Raw genomic sequence first — 10,023 nt, forward strand, 5'->3', positions numbered from 1 at the left:
AAATCGCCTGAAGAAGGTTCGATCTTTTCCCCTTCTCTTCGTGTTCATTGCAGAGTTTTTTTCAGGCTATATGAATAACTTGCTTTCTCTTGTTTTTCTGTCAATGTCGGAGCACATACAACCGAATTAAACTCACTGATGGCCTTCATGTTGCTGAGTGTTGAGGAGGCAACCAGAAGTAACCGGATTAGAAGTCAAGAACACCTAGCAGGATGTGCTGGAAGGCCAAGGCAGGGAAGAGGAGGCACTGACTGGTGGGGATGGCCAGGAGTTCTTCTACCTAGTTGTCAAATACCTGAATCTTCCAAGTTTTGTAGCAAGAGTTCCTCCTCTGGCTGTCTTTCGATGTGTTTATGCCAATTGATGGGCCCTGTTAGGCTGTTACAGAGTCCGGTTCATGTGTTCAAGTCGATTAGTTAGGATGTAATCGGCTTGTTTTGATAAATAAATTGATCTACTTAAGCTGAGTTGTGATGTGCACTCACATCGGGCTACTGTTTTGTGACCTCTGCAGCACTGGCATTGTCTCCACCGTCTCTGTTATCTTTCACTTTATTCCTCCTTCCTATTCCTCAGTAACTGTTTCAACCCGAGTAACCGCCCTTCATACCTCTGCAGCCGATGTAGCCGTGAGGGTCGGGATGCAGTGCCTAGGTGCTTCTTGGCTAGTGATTCTGGCCTATATGATTATCTCAACATTTGAGAAAAATCCACTGCCTTATTAGATTTATATTATGTCAATTGGTAGGTCATGGTTATATAATGTTTATTTTCTGCATTTTCAGATTTAGAATTTTCAAAGCATTAGTTGTTTGAGACCTGCAATTTTCTGATGGTTGTGATTACGATTTCTCAAGTGACAGGCTTGGTGGGATTTATGAACTGGGTAATGCTCATTTAATATTGTGATCAATTTTTAACTGATTGCTGCGTGAGGTGCCATTAAGGTTCGATCTACTATACTCCATATTGTGAACTGTGATGATTTGATGTTTATTTAGTTTGTACGATTTAATTGAAACTTATCCGAGCACTAGGTTCGATTTCCCCCCTTCTCTTCGTGTTCATTGCAGAGTTTTTTTTCCAGGCCATTTGAATAACTTGTTTTCTCTTGTTTTTCTGTCAATGTCGGAGCACCTACAACCGAATGCGAATTAAACTCACAGATGGCCTTCACGTTGCTGAGTGTTGAGGAGCAAACCAGAAGTAATCGGATTAGAAGTCAAGAACACCTAGCAGGGTGTGCTGGAAGGCCAAGGCAGGGCGTTGACTGGTGGGGATGGCGAGGAGTTCTACTACCTAGTTGTCATCTACTAGAATCTTCAAGTTTTGTAGCAAAAGTTCCTCCTCTGGTTGTCTTTCGATGTGTTTATGCCAATTGATGGGCCCTGTTACAGAGTCATGTTCATGTGTTCAAGTCGATAAGTTAGGATGTAATCGGCTTCTTTGATAAATGAATTGATCTACTTCAGCTCAGCTGCGATGTGATCTCACATCGGGCTACTGTTTTGTGACCTCTGCAGCACTGGCATTGCCTCCACCGTCTCTATTATCTTTCACTTTATTCTGGCCTACATGATTATCTCATTTTTTTGGTAAATCCATTGCCTTATTAGATTTATATTAATGTCAATTGGTAGGTCATGGTTGTATATTTTTTTATTTGCAGATTTATAATTTTCTAAGCATTAGTTGTTTGAGACCTGCAATTTTCTGATTGTTGTGATTAAAATTTCTCTAGTGACAGGCTTGGTGGGATTTATAGACTGGGTGATTCTCATTTAATATTGTCAACTGATTGATGCGTGAGGTGCCATTGTGGTCGATCTACTCTATTGTGAACTGTGATTATTTGATGTTTATTCAGTTTGTACTGTATGATTTATTTAAACTTATTATCCAAGCACTACACAGTATGTAGCCATTTGTTTTATATGATGCTGTGTGTTGACAAGGACACTTATCTATCTTCTCATGTGTAACTGATCTACAGGGTGTCCTATTAGTTCCTGGTAAGCAAATGTAATTGTTTTAGTCTCTCCATCTTGACTAAGCAAATGTTTCATTTTTCTGTTGGGAGTTGTAGTAGTTAAAGTTTATGCACGGTCAAATGTACGAACTAATAATTGCAGTACATATAGGTGTATGCAAAAGTTATAAGTTTAGATTGAAAAAGCTGTGGAATGGCTTGATCTTTGAATACCTTTTTTGATGTATGATACCTAATTTTCACTTACAAAATTGGGATAAACCTCCCCAAATTCTTAGAAAGGTTTCAGAGTTCAGAATATCCTTCATAAGTTGCCCAACATTTTCCTTCTTGAATATGTCTTAAAGTCATGATTTGCACTGTTATATTCACATGACTTCAAAATTACAAGCTTCATATTTTATATTTCTATGATCCCTGATTTCTCTCCTATTTTTCATTTTGTCCCCATAAAGGATTTGAGCTGCTTTTGGTTATTTTAGTTCATTTCTTTATTTTTTCTTTGATGCAACATAAGGTTGATGGTGCAACTACCCAGCAATAGCTACGAAATACATCGCCGCATGCAAAAAGATAAATGTATCTATAGTTCTGTCCTAAATGTTCCTAGTTCTCATCTACTCGAATCTTCCAAGTTTTGTAGTAAGAGTTCGATCCTCCTCTGGTTCTCTTCCAAGTGATTAGATAATGACTGAATGTGGTTAGAACCTTGCACCTCCAGTTCTTTCTATTAGATGGATTCCAAGTGGTTCACTTCATCCCTTCATACCTTCATTATGTATTTCTGCTTGATATATAGAAACACAGGGGAAAGAAAGAATGAAACTTGGCTTCTAACAGGAAATTGCAATAACTAGCAGCCACAGCTAGTAGAAAACGATTTTTCATCGATCCAGTAACCCAGCCTAACATCAGATAACTCCCTGAATTACCCAGCTACTACGCTTCTAATAGGAAATTCCAATTGGTTTCTCCGTTACTTCTGAAAGTAGCCACACAACCACATGGTCTATAGATTACAGAAACACGCAAAATACCAGCCGAACAGCCATCAGAGGTTCACTCTCATGTGCTGGAAAGCTAAAACTACTGGTTCTCATGGTGACGAATGATGTCGACCATCATGGTAAGCTTCCTCTGGTCTGTCAACAGCTGGAACAGGCAGATGTCTTGGACTTTCAGGTGTTTGTCGCGGGCAAACTTGTGCCAACCTCTCCTGAGAACCTTTGCGCGGCCATTCCTCGGGTGCACCTTGACTTCCCATGCCTTGCTCATCTCTGCCGTCACGAGGGTCACAGTCTGCTCTCCAGCTGCGAGATACTCAGCAGCATACTCCCTGCAAATGTTCTGTTTCCAGACACAAAATGTTGCATTAAGACAGCAGGCTAGCTGAAACATTACCAGGTTCAAGAATACATACAGCGAATAACTACTACTAAATCTGATTGACAGCTGAAATGCGCTCAGAAAAGATGCCGACGTACTACGGTGTACAGGCTGTTGCCAACACTGCTCTTGTTCATTATCGACACGTAAATCGGAACTTTAGACTGAAGGGCGCGACCTCTCTTGTCGACATTCATCTCCTGCTCCCTGGTCAGGCATGCAGTGGATGATATTACGTAGGGACGTTTCCAAGGCCCTCTTGATTTATCGGACTCGACAGGTCCCTGACGTGCTTCGTGACCATGGCTGCGAACCGAATAAGGCGCATTTCCTCCTGGAAACATTTCTAAAACGAATCAGAAAAGAGAGAACTGGAAGTGTACCAATTTGTTTCAGCCTACCGAGGGCATCTTGATGTACCATCACCTGGTTCCTTCCTAACACAGGTTGTCGAAGTTGCCTTTGCCCTGGTTCTACCATCAGTTATGCATGCTCTTTTAGGGGTAGCTGAATTAACCCTTGTTTTGCCATGAGTTGAGCTTACTCTTTTAGGACCAGTTCCGCTTCCACCGGAATGCAGCATTGATTTGCGAAGTAGATGTACTCTAAGTGAGAATGTTCTCCCAGTGCCCTTCATTCTTTCAAAGATGCAGATATCTCCCACCTGTACTCGGGTGTCGCAAACAAACTCTAACCAACCAGGCCCACAAAGGATGGACCCGTGTGTATCTTTCCTAATGTAAAATCTGGGATGCCACTTCTTGCTCTTGCCGGGGCGCTGCAGTGTCACAGTTTGACTTTTAGATGGTAAGTGTTCAACTGCATAACCTTTGGGAATGACCTAATTCCAGATGGCACAGTATCAGTGACAAGATCAACAAATATGATTAGGCTGGGATCAGTTCATACAGAGAGCAACTCCAGCCTGATGTAAAGTGTTCTATTTGCACAGAAATTTTCCATTGAAGCACATGATTTGTCAAGTAAGTTGACTGCATATCCTAGATCATTTATGCTCTCAGAAAAAATGTGCTGCTAGTTCCAACACATTACCAACTTTACAAGACAATCTGAACACATTGCTTACCTGTACATGATAACTTAAACATCTATCTTGTAGAACTTCGATAACTGCATTTCATGCATATCTAACTTAAAGATGCACAATGTTCCCCGGCTAGATGCTACAATATACAATATATTTTAGTATCTGAAAATAGAACTGTCTTCATTTTACTGAATTCAAATAATTATCAGTGATTCACTTTCCTTTTTCTTCATGCAATCAATATAAAAGCACAATTATATCAAATATGCAATGGACCAAAATGCTCATACAGAAATCTAAAAATTAAGTATTTAAACATTATGAACGACAACTTTGGCAAAAGAGGACAGTAAAACATACAAGAGCAGAAGTTTGTGACTTGAAAGAGGACAGTAAAACATACAAGAGCAGAAGTTTGTGACTTGACATAGCTCGGCTTCATGACAGCCACGAACACAGGAATTTCAGCTCCAACATCCTGGATAAGCGTAGTTACTTTCTCATCCTGTACTCTGGATAGAGTTCTTCCCCGAGCTAAGACATAATCTTGCCGTGAAGGTGTGTGGCCATCATCTAGCTCAAAATATGATTCGTGTTCCGAAGGAATGTCCTCAGTGCCTTCTTCTGTACAGATGTCAACAGTGAAAACGTCAATAATAAAATCTAATAGAGAATGTATTTTCAACACGTAATTCAGAAAGTAATGCTAATGCAGAACAGAATCAAAATATAACCTGAATCCCTAGATGAGGAGTATTCTATGTCTGTATTTGCAGGCTCAGTTTCTTCTCCTGTACATAGTCTCGATGGTGAAAACGGTGACAATAGGATATAATATAAGTTCTATTGTGTACACATAATTCAGGAAGTAATGTTAATGCAGAAAAATGATCAGAATGTAACCTGAATCCTCAGACGATGAGTATATTGTGTCTGTATTTTCGTTCTCAGTGTCTTCTCCTGTACATAATCTCAACAGTGAAAACGACGGCAATATAGTTATAATATAAAATGTCATGTGAACAGATAACTGAGAGAACGTCAGTGCAGAAGAGAATCAAAAGGCAACCTGAATTCTCAGGTGAGGAGTAATTTAAGGCTGTCTTCGCTGCTTTTCTAGGATGGCTTGAGTTACCCCTTCCACACGTAGCAAACCTTTTGCTTCCTGATGATCTTGTGGCATTATCACGGGAGCCATTTGAAATATTAACAGAATTCAGGTTGATGCCAGGGCAGAAAAAAACCTTTTCGCAATCATCAGAATCAAGGACCAGAACCTCAAAACGGGATTTCTCAATGTGACGAAACAGCAGTGAATCATTCTCTATTATGTGAAGTTCATCTATAAATGCCTGCCATCCACGGTGGATGACTGTATTACCCATAAGCTTGGAAACTTCAAAGACATACATATTACCATTAGAAGATTCTAGTTCGATGGTTCTTGAGATCTTTCCTCCGAAATTATCTATGAACTTCTTTGGTATGATCTGAAGAAAAAAATATGTAAACATGTTGGTATGAAGTATAAACACAATAATTTCATAGTTTCCGACAGTGATGACTGCAGCGAAAAATACGATAAAGATGCAGTGTGAGAACTATGTTCTAATAGACTAGTCAGGAAATAGATTAATAAATGAAGCTTGATTACATGATTAATATTAATCAAAAGTTCACGATGAAACGATGCATGATTAACTTTGAAATTAGAAAACACACAATGTTGATCGTCATCTTGAGGTTTAAAGTTCTTTTGCTGCAATGTTTCTGCCTTACAGGAATAATAACTGCTGGACACTGGAACCAATAAGTTTAACTACAGATTTTGCTCATTAGCAATATGTTCAGTATCTATTCACTTCTTTCTATTTGTTTAACAGCAGAACTGCCATTAGTTCAACCAACTAGTAGGCAACTATCAGTGTCAAAAAAAAGAAAAATATTACTCCCTCCGTTCCTAAATATAAATCTTTTTAGAGATTCTAATATAAACTACATACGAAGCAAAATGAATGAATCTACACTCTAAAGTATGTTTACATACATCCACATGTAGTCCATATTAGAATCTCTAAAAAGACTTATATTTAGGAACGGAGGGAGTAGTAGGCAACTATTCAGCACAAACCTAACTAACCCTGCATGTTAGCGGTGAACAAAAGATAAATAGAGCTTGATTACATGACTAATATTTAATATTAACAAAAGCTTCACAATGGTAAGACGCATGATTAGCTTCGGTAAAAAGCACCACTCCAATTTTAATTGTCATCTTGAGCCTTGAAGTTCATTTGCTACAAGGTTTCAGCCTTACAGGAATAACTGCTGGACTGGAATCCATGAGTTTAGCTACAAAACTTATTAACAATGGCACAACGCATGATTAGCTTCAGAATATATTCACTTCTTTCTATTTGTTTAACAACAACTGAACTGCCATCAAGTTTATCCAACTGGTAGGCAACTATCCATCACAAACCTAACCAACCCTGCATGTTAAACTGTGAACAGACTTACCATGCCGTGTCTAAAATCAGCACCCATGTGCCTGCGGAAACACTTCATCTTTTCATCCAAATGGTCTGCATATCTCTTGCAACAGTCACAAAGTTTCTCCATCTGGGATGCTGCTAATCCAGTCCCGTGAACTGAAATTTGCAGCTAATGTCAGTTGCACATTCAACAAAGCAATGAAAAATCAAACTCTAATGTCAGTCTGACGGGGGTAATTTCTCCCTCCTAGAGAGTAAGATTGCTCTTGTGTTATGTCACTCTTCACACATTCTTGTTTATTCTACCTTCAAACCCCAAAAATATATATGCACAGAATCTTCCTATTGAAAAATTGTAAATAGTACAGAGCTAAAAACTGTAAATATGCACAGAATGTTTCTGCAGCAAGGAGAGACAGCAAGTAGACTCAGGTGCGAAAGTAGAAACACCAGTAAACGATCGAACAAATCAAAGCAAGTAAATATGCTTTTTATATGCTGACATTCAACAACTTGGGTTTTTTTTCCTCCAAAAAACAACAACTCAGATTTTAGTTTTTAGAGTAAAAGGGATGAGTAGGACGCATGGCAGAGGAAACACCTTACATTTGCAAAGAAGCTCCAAGAGATACAAATGGCGATTGAGAGAGAAAACCTCAAAGCTGCTGATTACGTATGCTGGTAATCATTCATATCGGTCTTGAAAATGTATTAAAAAACATGTCTGTGTTGAGAAAAACCTTGAAGAAAGGCAAAAAAATATATCTTGAAATGGAGTATATGCTTTGGCGCAGCAGAGATGAACAATCTTGAAGAAAGGCAGTGATACCTGGCTTTTCAAAGATGCCTGCACCAGGATTGCTGCTGCTCTAGAGCCAGAGTGCATCCGGCATTCCAGTCACTCCGGGCAACAAGCCAACAATGCAGCAAGTACCAGCAAGTGCTCCGTGGAGAATAAAAAGGAGCCCATGCCAACAGTCAGAAGCAATTAAACCTCCAACTGCCAGCCTTCAACTTCCAAGAAGCAAAAGAGCTACTCCCACCTAGCTCTGCAGAGCCATGTCGAGTCACTTCAACTGGTCACTGCAACAGCCCATTAAACACTTGCGTCCAGTGGCGGAGCTTGAAAAAAGAAGTTGGGCGGGCCAGAGAGCACAATATTTTCCAAATTCTAGAGCATGTATTACTAATTCAATAGATATAGTCACCACACCTTCTGTTCACGTATATACTTCCTCGGACCAAAATAAGCCATAACATTTGAGATAGTACACGCGCTACAATATCCAGTTTTGGGTACTTTTTGAAAGGTGAACTTTTTTTTCAAAACCAATGAACTTTTTTCAAATTTGATGGACTTCTTTTCAAAATTGATGAACTTTTTTTTCAAACCAATGAACGTTTTTTCAAAATCGATGAACTTTTTTCATTGTGAAAAAAGTTCACAATGAAAAAAGTTCATCGATTTTGAAAAAACGTTCATTGGTTTGAAAAAAAAAGTTCATCAATTTTGAAAAGAAGTCCATCAAATTTGAAAAAAGTTCATTGGTTTTGAAAAAAAAGTTCACCTTTCAGAAAGTACCCAAAACTGGATATTGTAGCGCATGTACTATCTCAAATGTTATGGCTTATTTTGGTCTGAGGAAGTATATACGTGAACAGAAGGTGTGGTGACTATATCTATTGAATTAGTAATACATGCTCTAGAATTTGGAAAATATTATGCTCTCTGGCCTGCCCAACTTCTTTTTTCAAGCTCCGCCACTGCGAGGGCGCCGCCGAGGCAGCAGAGGAACCCCCTTCCCTTACATTTTCTCTCGGGCTGCGACTGCGATACGGCACGACGGCCGCTGCACGAGGCATGTTGGCCGTGTCTACATCACGGCGTTATCACAGACACACACTGCTCGGCCTCCCGGCCATCCGACGGCTGCAAGCCCGTCGTGAGACCAGGCTTTGCGCCCGACGTTAAGATTACCGTTTTTGATCCATGGGGATCAGGAAGATAAGGCAAGGGTGGCCGGATTGTTGCACTGTGGACTTGCCGAATTTCCTTGCAAATACCTCGGTCTACAGCTTGCAATCCGGAATTTAACGCGCGCTGAATGGATGCCTATGCTTGACCAAGTCCGGAAAGTGATCCCTGCCTGGCAACGAGGACTTATTCAGCGACCAGGTCGTCTAGTTTTGGTTCAGTCCGTTGTTGCAGCTAGGCCTGTGCACCACTTGATGATCACTGATGCGCCTGATTGGGTGTTCGAGGAAATTGATAAATGGATGAGGTCGTTCTTCTGGGCAGGGAAGGACAAAAGTAACGGAGGGCAATGTCTCGTGGCTTGGAACCAAGTGTGCCGACCAAAGAAGTTCGGAGGTTTAGGGATAAAGAACACGAAAGCCCAGGCTCTGGAGCTGAGAGTGAGGTGGGAGTGGCTAAGAAGGACTGATCCTAGCAGACCATGGCAAGGCTTAGCTATGGCGGCTGACTGTGATGCAAGAGCTGTTTTTGAAAGCATGGTTAGATTGAGGTTGGAAGGGGTGACAGCGTCCTGTTCTGGAGAGATAAGTGGATACGAGGAGCTGGAGTGGTAGATATCGCGCCGCGCTTGATGGAGACGGTGCCTAGGAGAATCATTAACAGCCGGACGGTCCTTCAGGCTCTTACGGAGAACAGGTGGTACGAGGACTGCGATGCCATGGCTACCTTCACTGCCCAGTTGCAGTGTATGCACCTCTTCCATGCAATCGCCTCGGTGCATAGAGATGCGAATGAACCGGACCGGTTCACTTGGCCGGCGACGAATACGGCGAGCTACTCGGCAAAATCGGTCTATGACCATCTTTGCTCGGGCCTACAGAAATCACCAACGGCGGCTTGCACTTGGAGAAGCTGGGCGACCTTAAAGTGCAAGCTGTTCATTTGGTTGGCGTTACAATATCGATTGTGGACATCGGATAGACGGGCACGTCATGGCCTGCAAGACCAGCCGTCGCCATGTTTCACGTGTTTGCAAGCGGAGGATAACGTGGACCACATACTGGCCAAGTGCACTTTTGCACAGGAGGTGTGGCAGTGTGTGTTTGACCTGCTCGGACTTAATGTGGTA

The 10,023-nt window shown here is 41.1% G+C and overlaps 1 pseudogene; it reads right to left on the reverse strand.

Moving 5' to 3' along the window:
• Nucleotides 1-3,076: 3,076 nt before the first annotated feature.
• LOC125529185 lies at nt 3,077-9,657 on the reverse strand (annotated as a pseudogene).
• Between the last annotated feature and the right edge of the window lie 366 nt (nt 9,658-10,023).

Source organism: Triticum urartu, unplaced genomic scaffold, assembly GCF_003073215.2.
Source record: "Triticum urartu cultivar G1812 unplaced genomic scaffold, Tu2.1 TuUngrouped_contig_5410, whole genome shotgun sequence".
In the NCBI taxonomy this organism is placed as follows: Eukaryota; Viridiplantae; Streptophyta; class Magnoliopsida; order Poales; family Poaceae; genus Triticum; species Triticum urartu.